The sequence below is a fragment of the Otolemur garnettii genome, unplaced genomic scaffold, assembly GCF_000181295.1.
Source record: "Otolemur garnettii isolate 467f Iridium unplaced genomic scaffold, OtoGar3 scaffold00207, whole genome shotgun sequence".
Lineage (NCBI taxonomy): Eukaryota > Metazoa > Chordata > Mammalia > Primates > Galagidae > Otolemur > Otolemur garnettii.
In genome coordinates, this window is record NW_003852602.1 from 45,151 (window position 1) to 45,549 (window position 399).

Sequence of the window (399 nt, forward strand, 5' to 3'; positions counted from 1 at the left end):
AGGTACAAATAATTCAATGAAATCAAGAACATAATTCATTATCTGAATGAGAACTTTAAAAAAGAGATAAATCTCACTAAGAAAGGCAGAAATCTTGAAGCTAAATAATTCAATGAATAAAATATAAAATACAATTTAGAGCTTCAGTAACAGATTAAATTAAGTACAAGAAAATTTTCTGAACCTAAAGGCAGGTCTTTGTAAATAACTCAGCTGGCAGAAAAAAATATATTTAAAAAAATGGAGAAAGCTTATGGGACTTATGGGACACTGCTAAGCAAACAAATATTTAAAATATAGAAGGATAGATGGAAAAAAGATGGAAAAAGCCACAGAAAATCTATTAAACCAAATACTTTCTGAAAATTCCCTAAGTCTGGGGAAAGATATGACTATCCA